This window comes from Sciurus vulgaris (assembly GCF_902686455.1).
Source record: "Sciurus vulgaris genome assembly, chromosome: 8".
Taxonomy (NCBI): domain Eukaryota; kingdom Metazoa; phylum Chordata; class Mammalia; order Rodentia; family Sciuridae; genus Sciurus; species Sciurus vulgaris.
In genome coordinates this window covers 21,706,152-21,723,588 of record NC_136468.1, presented here as the reverse complement: position 1 = coordinate 21,723,588, position 17,437 = coordinate 21,706,152, and the positions used below count along the sequence as shown (strand labels likewise).

General features: G+C 36.3%; 1 protein-coding gene and 1 long non-coding RNA gene across 2 annotated transcripts in view; both read right to left on the bottom strand.

Annotated features, from left to right (window-relative positions):
- Positions 1–17,437, bottom strand: part of CHCHD3 (coiled-coil-helix-coiled-coil-helix domain containing 3) — a 258,741-nt gene that overhangs the window by 205,101 nt on the left and 36,203 nt on the right. The window lies entirely within an intron of this gene.
- Positions 7,936–13,569, bottom strand: LOC306667536. The gene is made up of 2 exons (XR_013765594.1): positions 11,103–13,569; positions 7,936–10,243 (listed from the first exon to the last, which is right to left on the bottom strand). It is a non-coding gene; the product is annotated as an uncharacterized lncRNA (long non-coding RNA).

The window sequence follows — 17,437 nt, the reverse complement described above, 5'->3', positions numbered from 1 at the left end:
CACCTCAATAACTAAATATTTAAGAAAATCATTTACTACAGTGAGGAGATCATGTGCATTTACATTCTTTTTTCATGGCTTATGAAAAAAGACATTTTAGTGATTTATGAAAATTTGGAAATCATGTTTTCTGGAGTACATGTCATCCCAATTCAAGAGCCAGCAACTGGAGGGAGACACAGAACACTACTGAGGACACAGCTGGAGCTTCCTAAATACCTGGTGACTTGATTTGAAACATCTGCTCTTTCCAATTAAAGACTGTAAGATATGTGATATGTTTTGTAAAGATTCTTACAACTATGATGACAAATAAAATGGACAAGTTTTACATATTTCTTATGAGCTTTGAGAAACATGCAAAAAGTTCTTCTCTTCACTAAAACTCATTACCTAAAATCATGACCAAGAAAGTACCAGAACCACTTGGGAGAATCAAGAAATACACACAGAAACTAAGCAGAGTCTTCTCTCTTTGAATTCATTACTTGATGACCTAAACATTCTATGCAAAAACTTAATAGGATATGCAAAATCCTTCAATACTTAGCTAACACTAAGTATTAACAAAGAATATATACAAAAAATTATACGGATATTTTCTCTCAGTGGTGGACTATCACCAAGCAACCAAGCATGGAGTTGTTGGAACGCCATCAAGAAGAAGAAAGTAGAGCTGGGCACGATGGTGCACATCTGTAATGCCAGCAGCTAAGGAAGCTGAGGAACAGGGATGGCATGGTCAAAGCACCTTAGTGAGGCCCTAAACAACCTAGTGAGGCCTGTCTCAAAATAAAAAATGAAAAGGTCTGGGATGTGGCTCAGTGGTTAAGTGCCCCTGGGTTCAATCCCTGGTACAAAAGGAGAAGAAGAGAAGGAGGAGGAAGTGGAGGAGGTAGAGGAGGAGAGGAAGATGATGAAAATAGAACCCACAGAATGGGGTATGATAAGAGAATTGTTTCCAGAGCATACACAGTATAATATATAAAGATTTCTTACCACCGAACAATAAAAAAAAACTAAAAATGGGCAAAGGGCATAAACGGGCATTTCCCAAAACAAGATATGTAAGAATGGCCAATAAGCACATAAAAGATGCTCAACAGCATTTCTCATCAGGCAAATCAAAAGCACAATGATGTGGCTATAAAAACCTTAAGTAAAATTAAAACCTTTCTAAAGCATACACACACACACACACACACACACACACACACACACTGACATGCAATTTCAAACCTTCTATAATCAAAATGATACACAATAATAAGTGTTAGTGAGGATGGAGAAACTGGAACCCTCCTCCATAGCGGGTGGGAACGTAAAATGGCACAGCCACTGGGAAACAGTTTGGCATTTTCCGAAAATGCAAAATGGAACAAACAGACCCAGCAATTCCACTGGGTCAGGTACTGTAAATACTCAAGAGAACTGAAACCATATTTCTACACAAAACCTGTTCAGGAAGAGCGATAGCAGTATTATCCACAAATCCCCAAGTGGAGACAACCAAGCGCCAATCAGCTGATGAAAGGATAAGCAAAGGTGCCTCACAGTATAACACTTTAAGGCCATAAAAGGAAAAGAAGCACTGACACTTGCTACGACATAGGTGAACCCTAAAAACATTATGCTATGGAAAACAAAGCAGGCACCGAGGTTATATGTGTGATGAGCACTTAGTTTGCCAAAACCCAAATGGAAGAATTTTAAGGAAGAATTGTACTTTGAAATAGTCACACAAAATCTAGAGAAATAGTAGGACAGAGAAAGCGATTAGTACTGAGGAAAATCTTAAGTTTTCCACTATTAAATGTTTTAAAACAATACAAATGACAACTGAGAAACTGCAGGCATAATAGCTTGCCAAAGAGACTAAACAGTTTGTTTTTCTACCAGCCAGAATTGGTGTAAATACATTAATGTCCCTGACTTTTAGTTTCTCACCCAAAGATAGGACGCATGGGAGCACCCGTGAGCCATGAAGTTCTAGATGATGAACTCCGCAAGGTGATGATATTCACATTTCCATCTACCTCTCAGAAATGAGCAAAACAAGGTGATGCTGACTTTTTTCAATTTGCACACAGACAGCAGTTCCATAAAAAGCAAAAACTGAAACAAATATTAGCCTAATTAGTACTACCTGATCAAACTACACTCTGAAGTTGAACATGCTAATTACGATCAACACACTGTCAACCTACCTATCTAAAATCACGCTGCTTCTTCTAGATTAGCTCCAATTACAACACCAAAAGTTTTCTCAACAAAATTAAATTTATCAATTAAAACTAGGCTTCTATAAGACCAGTCTACCAACTCTAAGTATGAAGCAATGAGATCAGCTTTGAAAATGAGCTGATGAAAGTCTCACAGTTGTTTTTAGGTTGTTTTGAGTTTTTTCAACTTTATTGAAATATAATTGACAAAAAATTGTATATATTCATGGTGTACAATGCGATTATTTCATATAAATACAAATCGTGCTATGATTACCATAATCAAACTAACACATCAACCACCATACATATTCATCATCTGTGTGTGTGCATGGAGTGAGAACAACCAAAAACCCACTTTCTTGTCAAATTTCAAGTCCACAATATTATAGAATAAAGTCACTGTACTTTAAGTTCCACATGACCAGAACTTACCTTATAAAACTCCAAGTGTATGTGTTTTCACTCACATCTCCCTATTTCCCACCCCTTCCAAAGCTCTGGCAACCGCATCCTACTCTCTCTGCCTATTCTCCATCTCAGTATATAAGTGAGATCATGCAGCATTTGTTTTTCTGCATCTGACTTATTTCACTTAGCACAATGTCATCTCTTCATAGTGCATGTTATAATAGGGGCTACCTCTCAGAGGAAATCCAAAATGAGCAGTGACCTTTTTATTTTGATGTGATCAACTGGCAGAACAATGAGGCCACCATCACCAAATGGAAACCATCTGGGTGGATGGGCATGAAGCCAAACAGGTGAGATGGTTCAGAGGCAGTACTGCGGGAACAAAGAAATCCAGCTTAGAGGGTTGATATTTCTTTCTCTGCACCCTTCTGCCAGCCCTTATCAGCCTTGATGCCTGCTGTAGGGTGAAGAAAAGACAGATGTGGCCATGAAACAGGGAGAAAGTGAGAAAAGGAAAGTACCCGCGACAGAAATGGCAAAAGCTCCAGGGCTGCTGAAGACATGCCCAGGACCAGTTGGCTGACACCACCCCTGGTATGTAAAGGGACTAAAGCACAGTTATATTCCTAATGTCCTCACTATTTTCAGAAAAGAAGAAAAAAATTCACAACTTTTGGGTCTCTGATTCAAGGTCATAATCAAAAATGTGATTACCTTAGCTACAATCAAGATTTTATAATAACAAAAGATAAAATATGACAAGGATAAAAAGTTTAAAATCTAAAACAGCAAATCAAAGCACAGATGGGAAAATAAACCAGTGTGGTAATGGGTTTTGAGCAAATCTAAGCTTCGTGTTTTTGTTTTTAAATCAGTAGAACAGAGAAAGTAACAATGTATTTATCTGGATAGGTCTGATCCAAAGTACATAAGGGAAAAAGATACACGATTTGGAGACCAGTACTTAAAGCGGCCTTTCTGAAAACACTCTTCAGCTCTTAGGATCTGAACATTTTCTCAAATAAAACTGTTATTAAACTAAAAGGTCAGTGTTTCAGGATGGACTACTTTAAGGGAAGCATACGAAAGGCCAACTTTGCCTATTAGCACAGTGAGTTTCCAAGCAAATCTTTAGGAGCTGGTAAAGTTTGAAATGAGAAAAAGAGTAAGAGAAAATGTTCAAGCCATATAAATCAGATTTGTCGTGGAAATTTGCAAAATGATTTCAAGTTCAGTAAGTATGGTTTCATGGCTTTTACATACATACTTTCCCCTTAAAATGTGTTAATGCAAGAGAATGTTTTCTTCATATCCTTGTACCCTACACTTTTTAAATCTTCTCAGAAATCATTTCAATTTCTTTCTCAATAACTAATGTGTCTTAATGAACACAAACACTGGTTTTGTCAAGAGATGGTATGACACTGACCATAAAACATGAGAAATAGTCACACAGTACAGTTGCTTGGTTATAGGAAGTGTGGCCCTAAACCCTTTATGTGTTGTTATAAATAATAAATATTTGAATGATTAAAAGCAGCTGACGATTCTTAACAAATATTTGTTTATTTTTACTAAACAAATGTTTTGGCTAGTCCAAAGAATTGTCTTTACTGATTGCCTAAGGAATCTTTTAACGCTCTTAGTTACCAAATTACTAAGCTATGAATTTAGGGTTAGGATCAAATAAGAAACTTCAAGATTTCTAACCGTATGCTTGATTCTGAATATTATTAGGAACTGAATATCAAATACCATGGTCGTATTCCTCACAGAAAGTGTAGCATGCATTCAACACATCTCTTCTCTTACATGACTTCTGACCAATTTGTTTTCTCTAGCAAACTAAGAGGTGGGAGTGAGGACAGATGCTATGAAACACTTAAGACAGATCCCTGAATGGTGAACAGAAATGACTCCAAAAGATGGAAGGACTTTATAAACTCACCACATGTGGGGGCCAGGGGAGACTGAAAATTCAACCATGATTTGAGACTTACATGAACTCCCTGGACCTCAACAGACAGACCAACCCATTTCCTTTGCAATTTTTCCCACATATATTTTTCTTTCCTTCATTTTCTTTGCATAATCCTTGCATGTTAATTCCTTCCCCAATTATGGTATTTCTTAATCTCTATAAATTGCTTACTAAACATTATGGTTTGTCACTTTAAAAAAATATCTGTTCCTTGGGGATTTTTTCCCTTTACTGCATTTCTCTTTTTGGTTTTACTATTTGCTGATACACATCACTGCAATTATGCAAAGCCTATTATTTCCTGTGGTAGCTTATACACACTAAAGAGTAAAGATCTACTGTGAGAAGAAAATAAATATATGTGATTGCAAATTATCAGATTTTAGACAGTGATTCTGACTCCCATAGGACTGACAGTTGAGCCAAAGCTTATAGCATATGATGCAGCCAAAATAAATTTTCAGCTCCATGAAAATTCCCATTAATCTGTAATTTCAATACATTCATTAACAGGAGAAGAAAATGTGTTGTCAAAAAATACTAATGAAAGCATCCCATGCAATCAATGAAATACAACACACAGTATATTAGAACTAAATGACACTGCATGTGCTGCAGAATAAATCTTGTCCTGCCACTCACCTTCTAAGAGGGACAGGGTTTGATTGGGAGGAGAGTCAAAACATGACGAGGATAAATCTCAGCATGAGAAATAAACGGTTTGCCTTTGTGGCACAATCAAATAGGCAGACAAATAAACCCGATTCACGCGCGCGCACACACACAGAATATAAGTACATTCAGCTGACAGTTGCCTTCATTAACTTGTGAAGAAAATGTACCTTAAGGCCGCCATCAAAAAACTGCCATCTGTCTACATACCTGGCAGGGTAACTGTGGCTACTTACACATTAAAGTTAATGAAGATGGTAGAATGAAAATTCTTAACTGCACATTCATAATCATAAATATTGTGTCAGAAGGAACACTGTTACAATGAGTTTAGCAACCTAAACATTAACAGCATCAAGTTAATGGTTTATTTCATAGTATTATTGCTCCATCAGGATTTAGATACCTTCGTAAATTTCTAATTTGAATGGCATAATATGCAAACAATGTCCATTTTATTGTTTGCTTCACAATAAGCACTCATAGAAACTGGTTCCATGTTCCATTCTATGTGAAAACAAACATCAATACTGGGCTGCAGAATCTGTACAGCAATAGACAAGCTTATAATTCATATTCTACAGTTTTCACATTTTTAAATAGACAATTCGTAAAACCAGAATGGAGAATCAGGTCTATCTAGTATTTCATGTCTTAATATCCTGAATAATAGTTGCAAGATCTCACAAGGCCTCCAGGAAAATAAGATCTATAATTTAAATTAAAAATAATAATTACCTCTGGATATTGCTTTTTGATGCATAGCTTAATTTTTTGTTTGTTTCAGAAATGGATATTTTTTTCACTGGGGGTGAAACTATAAATTAAACAGCATTAATTCTCCAATCCCAAATGAAGTACAAAAAAACACCAAAAACTTGTTTCCATTTAATTAAAATAGTTAAAGGTTCGATCTGAAGGAGTCAAGAAATGCAGAGAGGACCACATGGAAATGAAGGAGGTGACAGTCTGCTCCTGGCAGGGCCACAATTCATTTTTGTAATTTTGTTCAAAACACTTCATTGCATTAGGCCAAGACTGTCTCACATGTAAAATCAGGGTCAAAACCAGCGAATTTCCAATACCTTCCTCTTCTGTTTTAAATGGGAGACCGATGGATTGAATTCAGGCTGTAGCCTCCACTTGCTCTAGAAAGGCCTCTGGAATGAAGAAGGTAAAGGAACAATACAGTGTATCACAGGAAACATTATCAGTTGTTTGCCTGGAGTGACAATTTATTCATTTGCAGAAACTGCCTCTCAGATACCCATCTAGCAAACTACCAAAATCAGCCACTAGACTTTACAGGCAAAGGAAGAAAAGAAAAAAAAAAAAAAAAATCAGTCATTGGTAAAATAAGTCATCAACTCTGGGGACAGCTTGGGGAAGATTTAGAAGAAACATACACAGTAAAAGTATATTATCTAAATATAAAGACTGACTGCTACTCAGAAAAGAAACCTCACCTCAGTAGGTTTTGGCTTCTGGCCCCTCCTTCACAAAACTCTAGGGCCACCACTACCAACAGCATGTTGCCCATCAAGGGGAGGCTGAGTATTCACTAGCCACATACCCAACTGTCCTTAAAGTAACAGTTTCAATGTTAAGCTCCATTATCTGTTCTCTCATCTACCATATGAAGTTATTTTTCTTTTTAATTTTTTTCCCCAAATCAAACGGCATCTAGGTATAATACAAACTAGGGAAATCAGTCCATTCACCAGGTAGCAAATTCTTGTTGACCTAATTCTATACTAGACTTTATGAGAGATGAAGACATATAAAATAGTTCCTGCAATTAAGAAGATGATAATGTATCTGAGTCAGTAAAACTGTGCTACTGGAGTTTAGTATCAAGGAAATCACTAAGGTCAACTGTAGTTACGGAGATAGGACTTGAGCAATGTCCTCAATTAAACAGATGGAAAGGTAAACAATTTGTAAGAAGTAAAAACAAAAGGGTAAATTATGCTAAATAGTAGGGAGCTTTAGAAACTAGGCAGAAATTTGAAAAAGAAATGTTTAAGAAACAGGGCATCACAGACAGTTATACATCTAAGAATAATGCAGCAAAATAAGGTATTATGGGAAATTGAATGTGGCACATGTTTGCAGACAGACGGGGAGAGAAACACAGGGCAGCAAGTGGCTCTCTAAGTGAAGCCCCGCCCTCCCCTCAAAGCAGCAACACCTCCTGGGAACTTGTTACAGAACCACCAAAGCAAACACTCTGGGGAAGAGGCCCGACACTGTGTGTTAACAAGTGCTCCAGGTGATCTTGCTGCACACAGAAGTTTGAGAGCCACTGGCAAATGATGATGAGGACCTGGAGTAGGAGAGTGGCCGTGAAGTGGAGTCTAAAGTACAAGATACATGTCTGGGAAAAACTCATCATCTGAGACTAAGAGATGAAAGAGAAAGATGTCGAAGGTGCACCCAGATGCCTGAAAATTAATACCCATGATGGTCAATTAAGTAAAGAAGGAGAGGCTATTTGGGGAAGAAAGATAATGAGCTCAGTTTCAGACACGTTCAATTGAAGGTAATGGTAGAACCACCACATGGAATTGTAGGCAATTAGATATTTGAACTTGAAAACTCAGATTTGATATGAGACTTGGCTGGAAATGCTGATTGGGGAATGACTGTTATAGATCTGAGCTCAGTAAATTCACCCTGAAAAAAAAAAAAAAATGTGTGCAAAGCGAAAAAAAGTAAAAGCCTGAGGAATAGACCTTAAAAATTCATCGAATAGAGAAGGAGAGTAAAAAATAAATAAATAAATAAACATCACTAGGGACAAAGAAGAAATATAGTGAAGAAATGAACCAAGATACCACATGTAGAAATGATAAATAGATTTCATCTCAGGGGCCAATTCTGATCAATCGGCAGTAGGTGCTGCGGGTGCTGTGTGTAGAGGGACTCTGAGGACAAGTCCAGGTTCAGGGAATTAAGTGTCTACCCTGAGCACAGGAGGAAGAACTGGCAACATGGCTTACAATTACCTACCATCCCATGGAGTGCTTGGAAATCAGACTGTGTGACCTTAAGGAATCAGTGGGAGGAGAGCAATGGAAGGCAGCAATTATAGGCCTCTGTTCACAAGTTTAAAATTGAGACAGGAAGGGATGAAAATTATAAATAAAAGATAATATTCACAAATAGTAGAAATCTGTGCATGTCTGAAAGAAGTCATGATCAATAATCTGTCACTAAATTATAAGATACTGATGAATGCTAGTTATTATTTCTCCAAAGAAATTCAGAGACTATAAAGTACATATTACTCATAAAGAATAGGCTGTCTAACATACAGTAACATAAGCCAATTAATATTTGTATATTATACTCTAGTACATTTTCCTAATGACCATCCTAATACAAGCTTCACAGTACTTTTTTTTTTTTTTAAAGAATATTCCATAACAGTAAAACAGTGTGGACAAGTCCATTTTCACATGTTAAAAAAAGCTTTAACAAAGACTAATGTCCTTACCTAAATAATTTGCTTTGGTAAACCATAAATACCATTCTAATACTTAATTCATCTATTGTTATGAACCAGTCTGTTTTAGTCACATATACATATATATTTAATCTTCAAACATATTACACCCTAATAAAATTCCTGAATTCAACTAAGATACTACTTGACTCTTTAAGCTTTGACCAACACTATTTTATAAAGAAGACTATCAGTTTATCTTTAGATATAATCAATGTGCCAGGGAAGCAAAAGACTCAAAAGTCTGAAAATGAAATCTATCTTCTAATCCACCTAACTTTCTACAGCCTTAGGAAAGCCAACTAACCCAATCTCCACATTTCGTTCTTAAGACTGAAATTAAATTTGTGACTCAATCACAACCCCTTTTAATAAGGAAGAAAACTTGAGTCCTATGTCTAAATATGGACCACTACTGGACAGTAGAAATACTGGGAGGATCCCATACAGTCAGACCTCTGGGTATCAGTGGCTTCACTGAGAGCCCATTCAGGATGAAATGCCAAAAGGGACCTATTTAACATACCAGCTAACCACTGCAGAACAATGGCTTCTCCTGGGAAGTTTTTAAAAAGCAATTCAGATTTTATACCCATGCCTAATTCATATTTTATTTATGGTACCTCAAATATATTAAAATGCCGAGACAGCATTATACATATTGGTATAATATTTTTCATTAAGCTATAGTGCAATATCCTGGGCTTTGTTTTTTATTTAATTCACATTGTGATAATTAGATTCAGCCTCTTTTGAAGCCAGACTATAATACCTATGGCTCTGTTATTTTTTCCTTCATCTAAAGTAACAAATCTTCACTTAATGTTCAGAAAACACCATTTCAATGTATCATAAGTAGTTATAATCTCTAATAAAACAAAATTAATTCTCTGTGAAGCCTCGTGGAAGCTCTGTGACTTAGCTGGCCACAGCTGATTTTACCACCTTTAAAATACAAGACTGCACACAAGGATTTCAAGACCAAAACACGTGTTATTCATTTAAATGCAAAAATACACTTAACATTTTTTCTAAAAGTAAAATAAACTCTACACAGTAAAGTAGGACTGAACAGAGGTCATTAGGGGGACCTTATGATTATATTCAGAATGATCCAGAAATATCCTTAATACCAGTGTTATATTGAGAAAAGTGGTGAAATTTCTCCTTAATAGCACTTCATTTTTGTAACATACTCCATGAGTTTTATAAGGTGGGTATCAGTTCTGCAGAATTCCAAGGACCACATAAAACAGCAATGAAAAAAGACCAGTGGTTCTCACCCTTCTCAGACCCAGCTGTTTCTGTTACCGTGGTTGCTGTTTTGTTTGCAGTGCTGGGAAACAAACCCAAGGCTTCAACAGGCTAGGCAAGCACTCTACCTCTGAGCTACAGCCCAGCCCCCAGTTCTGCTTTGTAAGAGCAAATATTTTTACAATTATTATCCTGAAATGAAAAAGATAATAATCCAACACAAATGTTTAATCAATATAATGCCCCAAGTGTTATATTTTAAAAGAAATAAAGGAAACTAATTTATAATAAAACAATGGCATTTTACTATGTAAATGCTCAACCATAACTACTCTAGAAGATGCAATAAAACAGCCTGAATATTGAGTTTCTGTGTAAATCACCACAAATGCAAAAGCTACAGCTACTGCTACAGAGTAATTGCATTTCTAGAAAATTCAGTATACTTTAAAACCATACAAAACATACTTTCTGCTTATATATAAATCAACTAGGTTCTGGCCCAGGTAAACAGGTTTTTACCTGCTTGAATTTCTGATGGGACAATCAGAAGGTGAGGACATAGGACAATCCTTTGAGGTGCAGAACTACCCTAGGCACTGCAGGCATCTGGATGCCTGGCTGGGCCTGTGATCATCAGCACTTTCCCCCACAGGTTCCCGAAGTGCCCAAAGTGTGCAGTACTTTCTAAAGTGGGGCTGTACTGCCCCACCACTGAGCACTATTCATTTAGCTAGGTTATAATATTCACCCTAAAAAACAAATGTGCAATCTATATCATTTACTGTTTGCATGGCCACTGATAATCAACAAATAGTCCACTAATACAGTTTTTTTCAAACACTGATAAAAACTTAGAGAGGAAACCAAAATGTCCTCCCCCCACAAGATTTCTGCCTTTAGGTGCCCATATATTACTAGCCTCCTCTATCTCCAGACTCACCAAAAACACATTTGCCCAGTCCACTCATAAAAATCATTTTGAATTTCCTTAGGGGACGTAAAATTACTAATCATCAAACTGTCTATTTTTCTCTCTCTCTCATGATACCTTATGATGAGGATGAGGGCTCCACTACTAATTCAATGGAAATGGTCCAGGTAGATGCAAACTGCAGCCTGAAGAAAGACCCCCAAGTGCCTGTGATGACATCACAAGAGTGCATACACAGAAATGCCAGGGAGATACAGAGCAAAACCCATCCATCCACCCTCAAACTGCTCAAAGGTGTGCATTACTAAGCATTTGCAGACATTTTCAGGTTTCTAAGTGACCAATTTCCCAAGCACAGATTTCTTTCCGTCTGACTCACTTCCCTTCACCAAGATCTACGTCTGACCAATTAAAACTACATGATTCTTACATGACAATATCAGAATGAACACCAAACAGTTCAATAAGGCCATATCACTTTACTCATTCATGGAAAATGAGAAAAGGACTTAAAATTACTCACTCTGAATTATTTTACAATAGTTCCCTGAGATCCCTTTTTGAAATTAAGGAAGTGAAGGGTTTAATAAGTAATAATTTCCCTATAAACACCAAAAATACATTAGCTTTTGTGATAATATATACCAAAATATGAAATTGTCTAGAAGAAACGATAGGAAGACAGTAAGAGTACAATCTAGACATATATGATACTTTAAAAGAAATGCATTTAGAATTCTTTTCAAGTACCTTCAGCAATTGGATCCAGTCTTTTAAAAAAAAAAAAAAAAAAAGTGTTATCAGGTAGAAGTCCTTAGGGGAATCAACTTAATGAAACTAATAATTAGAATACCAACTGATTCTCCATAAATAATAACTTCCAACATACATGATGATTTCCTCAAATAATTTGCTAAGTAATTTGAGATTTCCTCTCAGGGAATGTTCTTACCAAGCCCTTCCCCATGCTCACTCCTTGCCCCACCTCCCATCCTGTTAGTGTAACTGAACATAAATCTCTAATTCTGTTACAAATTGTAAATTTAATTACTCCAAATGAGTAAGATTTAACTGCACGTTTTAACACTTCAAAATGATTTTAACATATTTTATCTCAGTTACATAGTTTATGGAGAATTTAATCAGAAGAAATTAATCTAATAAGGCATTTGATATATTTTTATATGTATAATATAAGAAATCTTTAAAAGGATAAGATGAGATGGGCACATGTAAATTCACGTGCATGTGGAACATGGCTATGAAATAACGAGGATGGTGTAATGTGGCGTTCGCCACAGGCTCATTCTACAGCCACAGCCAAGGTGCACGTGTCTGTGCAGGTGTGGAGGAACCTCAGGATTGTCAGGTGAAATACAGAATCCTGTCAGGTTTGAGTCAACTTAAATGGAGAAAAAACAGCTCAATGAGAAGAATAGCAAAACAATTCTAATAAGAGTCAGGTTGCAGAGACCTGTGTTCTCCTGACTCTTCCTTCTGTGACTTAATTTCTTATCTAGAAATTACCAATTAGGTTTCTCTTGAAGATTAAATGCAATGAACTGAGGAATTATTTGAAGGACAAAGATGAACATCTTAACACTCAGAGAGTAAAACACTATTCAACTGAAGAACCACCAGCATTTCATTATAAAAATTCCTACTGATATTGTACAACATTTCAGTGAGCCAGTACTATATTTCAGAAGACATTGTTTGAAGCCATATATTCTTCAGAATACCAATATGCTAGGAGCTGCAATTTTAAACTTCCAGAAAAGATTATTTAACAACAACAAAAAAATCTGTGGTGCAAATCTTTCATGAGGATTTAGGACCTGGCTTGATGTCCAAGACCAATTTTAGCTTCTGATCACCAAGGTTCACCTATTTATTGGAAATGAATTTGATTTGACAGTAATAAAAATTAATTTGAATCTCTTTCATTACCTTTGAACACTGCTAACATCAAAGATTATGATGAAGGATAAGAAAATGGAAGGGTAAAGTAAAATTGATGTTCATGAAGTATTTTCTAAAAATTCATTTTCATGACCAGCTTAAAAGACTATCAAATCTTCCTCCTAGGAACCTGAAGTTTGGTGGCAAAGACAAAGATCCAGATAATGAGGCTGGCTGTATATATTTTATATATAAAACAATGAAAACCTGAAAGTAAATTAAATAGCCAAAACCAGGGTAACAGTCAAATAATCATATAGCACAACTACATGATGAAATACCACTAACATTAAGAAACATGCTTTGAAGAATATTAGTCCTATGAAAAAATTCTCACAAGTGAAAAGGACTAGCCACTTGGCTAAACATACTGTTTGATTCATTTTCTTTTTGTATATGTCCAGCACTAAAAGAAGCACAAGAAAACCAACACGAAGAAGAACCTGGAATAATATATACCAAAATATTAAGGGTTATCTTTGTACTGGGGGGAAATGGATCTTTTCCTTTCTCTCTGTATATTTGATTGTATTTTTGTTTACCAGAACACACTTTATACTTATATCATCATTTAATTTATTTTTAAACAATACATAATTAGATAAAATCCTAGTTTAAAAAAAAACACCTTTCTCAAGTGCAGTGATATGTACCTGTAGTTCCGTTCCAGTTACTTGGGACTCAGGAGGAATATTTAACCCCAAGAATTCAAAGCCAGCCTGAGCAACATAGCAAGACTTTGTCTCTTAAAATATAAAAATAAATTAAATTTAAAATATCTTTATCAATTCAATCATGAACATCAAATGTACAAATTATATCATAGTTTAGATCTCAGAAACTGAAACTCCAAAAGAGAGTTGGCTGGAATCAAGTGCCTGAAAGTGAGCACCATATGATACAAGGAAAAAAACTGCTTTACATTTTTTTTCCTTTCACCCCACAGTCATCCTGCCACATCCCATTCTAACAAACCTGAGTTCTTAAAAAGGTAAAATAACAACAACAATCAAAGTGCAATCACACACCTATATTACAGTAACATTTGGGAAAGAATTATAGAACATGGTTTCCTGCATTGATATCTAGAAACAGCAGACAAGGGTTCTTTGCTGAAGAGTTAAATGATTGAAAATTATGAGATTCAAAGTATCTCAAAAAGACTATTCAGTGTCCACAGGTAGAAAACAGGGGGAATCTTAGAAAAGCAAAACAGTCTCTTTCCACTCTAGTTTTTCAAGGAGCATTTAATTTTTTGCCTTCCATTTAGATTTTTCAATTGATAACACCAATCATCCCAGGATGATGAATAATAGGTGTTACCAAGGACAGCAGATGAAAAATTCTTGGCCACTCACTTAAGCAATCAGGTGAGGTTAAGCAAAGTCAGATAAAAGGAATGAAAGATAACCAGATTGTACTTTCCATATCATACAACAGATACACAGCCACACAACAGTGGCGAGGCTCTTTGGAGATCCATTTCTTATATGTAGCACAGAAAGTCACTGTGTTTTGGGGTGTTCTAGAAAATCACTCTATAGATTGTCCACTTTGTGAAACAGACATAGAGACCTATCCATTTTACTCCACACAGGCATAAGCTAAAAAAATTGACCTTCAACTATAAATTTAAACTATATTATATTCATCATTACACTCTTTGCTGCCACTAGCAAAATAAAACATTTAATGTTCTTTGCTTGTTGATTAGATTTACACTTGGTAGGAAACACACATCAAAATTTAGCTTTACTTCCTTAAAATGGAATCTGACAACTTCTCACCAGGGTTTCATGGCCTGAAGTATTTCAAGTGAAAGATATTATTTAACATACCAAACTTCATTCTTCTTTCCTTTCCTTTTTTTTTTTTTTTCTTTTTAAGTTATTTAGTCCAAGCATACACTGCAACTGCAATCAACTGGCTAAGACGAAGAGATTTGAAATACCTATTTGTGGGAATTCTACCTCAATAACAAATTTCAAAACCATCACTTTCCACAAAACTTTCAAGACAGGGATCCAAAAGTAAATGACAGGACACAATTAGAGATACTACAGTTTCATCTTGAGTTTAATCTACATCTTATTTATTTGGATTTAATGGGAAATCAAACTAAATTATTCATCTTTACAGTAGCAGAGGAATCCTAAGATACTATTTATGCTGTTTTGGAGATAAATTGAAAACATCAAATCTTCTCAATTTTTCATCCATGCTGATAAATCAGGAGTAACTAAAATCCAAAGAGGAATTCAGACATGTGAGAAAATGAAGTCTCTGTGACCAAAATACTCCAACATAGCTCGGCTCTATTTTGAGAAGAACGTGTGTCTCAGTGTTGCCAATATTCCCAACACTTAAAAGTTTTGACTACACCCTTTTCCACCTCAAGGGAATCCAAAGAAAATCACAAATATCAAGTAACTCAGTGCAGGCTGCCCAGGCAGAAGCTTCTGGTGGTCTCCACACCCATTAACCTTCTCTCAACAGGAACAGTTTCTGGATGGGCACAAGGCTGGTCACAATAGAAGACACTTTTCAGCTTCACTTGCAGTTAGGGACAGCCTGGTGGCTACATTCTGGCTAATGGGATGTGAGCAGATAAGGCACAAGCAGCTTCCCAATCAACCCCAAGGCTTGAATGCAGCTGGAAGTCATTCTGAAGCATAAGGATTCACTTTGAGCAATGAGACAGAAGGAGACTGGGTGCCAACACTAAGGAATCATTGAATTGCTCAAAATGTTATATGAAAGAAAAAATCTAGCTTTTTAAAACCACTGTAACTAGGGTCTCCGCTAGAAGTGTGGAACCTGAATGCTACCCCACTACCCTGATAAAAGAGTGGGGGAGGGGTCGAAGTTCTACTCCACACTTCGTCAGAGCTGGAAGAATCAGAAAACAGCCTGAAAAACACACAGACTTAGGATTTAGAGAAGCAGCCGAAAGGTCACTCTGTCGAGTATCTTGAAGAGCTGGGAGACCTGAAGGCAGAAGCACAGCTGGCTCTAGGAATGTCTCTTTTCTTATTTTCCAGACTGCATGATAAGAGTGGCAGAAAATCACTGATGTGCTTTGTCCACCCCACAGCAAGCCATCGGCGAGTTTTTCTACCTCTGTAGAAGAGCCATTTTATTATCTCCAAAATGAGGGACACGAATTAGATCACGTCTAAGGTCCCTTTCAGTCATACTCTCTACCCATGTCATCACTACAGAGCAGCCGAGAACTTCAGTTCTGGCATCAGATCCGCCAGATCTAAACTCCTGCTCTGCTCTGTCCTGTGTTATATGGATGTCATTGGTCAGCTTCATTAGCTTCCCTGTGACTGTTTCCTCATCTGTAAAATGGGTATAGTAAAAGTAATCATGTAATAGGACTATTGTAAGAGTTATTTCAGCTTCTGATACATACCAATACCTCATCAGATTATACTGCACCTCCCACGAATCTACTTAACCCAAAACCTTATGCAAGTAACCCACAAAGTTCAAGTAATAAGGAATTTTAGAGACTGCACATCAATATGACATTATCTTTTCTACTCAAGGCTCTATCTAATCACCTACTTCCTATTTAGTGACAGTCTAACATAATCACACAAACTAGTCATTCACTAACTCCCCACCACCCTTCTGGCAAGCTAAAGTTCTATGAGAAAAGTCTCAGCTATCAGAAAGTTTGCTTTGAACCTGACTAGCTGAAACAAAGTTCTCCATCTTTTTTCCTTCTCTTTTAGGAAGCTGTCTACAACACAGCAGGAAGAGATCAACACAAACCCTCCTAAACCACCCTTATTCAGGCTTTCTTTCATTGCAAATCCTCTAAGCAAAATTTGAAATAAAGGAGCAACTGAATTACACATGCATTTCTTCCCTTCTCCAACCCTCCAATCATATGCATAAAACTTAAATGTGATTTGGGACCAGCCTATATGGGTTGTATCCAAGACTCCACTTCCACTAATCTATGTTCTGCTGCTAAACTTTGAGGATTCTTATAGCCCAAAACAAACAACTGCCCTAATTCAATATTATGCTCACTGATACCCAACAGTCCCTAAGGGGACCTCAATTATCAGCTAAAAAGTAAACGTTAATTTAGGTCTAAAGCAGTAAGCTTGAGTATAAGTTAGGTAAAACATGAATACATTAAAGAGGCTGGTAATGTTTTTAAAGTTCTATAAGAAAACAATTATTTTAAGCATGCAATGACAGATTTGCCACATTCTTAAGAAATGCAAATCATATCCAGAGGTCCTTTCTTTCCCAATATAGCATGTCCAATTTTATAAAAGATGTAAATGGAGAACCATAATCCACTTAAATATATTTGCTTAACGGAAAGCTTAACATCTGTTTTTTTAATAAGCAATATTTGTACTTTTACAATCTTAAAAACACCTCTTAATCACACTGATGTAATACTTTTGCATTCCCTGAGAGTCTCTCAAATAATCTGTACTAGTCTGTTTTTCATTACTATA